The sequence below is a fragment of the Poromitra crassiceps genome, assembly GCF_964638095.1.
Source record: "Poromitra crassiceps genome assembly, chromosome: 10".
Classification (NCBI taxonomy): domain Eukaryota; kingdom Metazoa; phylum Chordata; class Actinopteri; order Beryciformes; family Melamphaidae; genus Poromitra; species Poromitra crassiceps.
In genome coordinates this window covers 44940329-44941071 of record NC_139631.1, presented here as the reverse complement: position 1 = coordinate 44941071, position 743 = coordinate 44940329, and positions in this window count along the sequence as shown.

The following is a 743-nucleotide window of genomic DNA, read 5'->3' as shown; positions in this document are numbered from 1 at the left end:
GGCACTAAGGCAAAGCCAAGGGCATCATGAGACAAATTCAGGTCAGGCTTACCGTCCGTCCATCCATCCATCCGCCCGTCAGCATAGGCGGAGTTTGCGGGTAGGCGGGGCTACCAGTGGCTGAGATGCAGCACCTGCAGCACCCCTACTTCCCGCGGCCCTGCCCACGAGTCTCACCTTTACAGACATGTCCACTTTATGCTAATCCCATGCAGCTCTGGCAGGCTGCTGCTTGCAGGGCGGCGCTTTGAGCACAAGTTTCAAACCATGTGACAACTTTTCCATGTCCTCTGGTAGGCGTCGGCATGTCGATTAGTTCATGCAACCCCTAGATAGTAGCAATTTATGAGACCATGTTTCTGCTATGTTTGGTTTTGTAATGAATTAATTTGGTTTACTGTGTACTGAGTCATTTAAAAGTGCCCTCCCCCCATCTTACTTGAGTAAAATTCTTAAAGGATCTGATATTTACTGTGTTTAACTATCAAAAGTATTTCTTTTTTATTAAATGTAGGTTAAGTATTGAGAGTAAAAGTATAAATACATGCTGTTAATACAAAAGCAAGCACATTTGACATAAAAAGTCATTATTGATATTGCGTTTCCTTTTGCTTTTTGCTCTTTGTCAATTATTGTCAGAGTTGTTGCATCCCCATTTCACTGCTGCTCTACAGAATTATGTGAATATCTCTTGAATCTCCTCTCTTCTCCTCTCTCATCTCTCCTCCTCTCCTCTCCTCTTC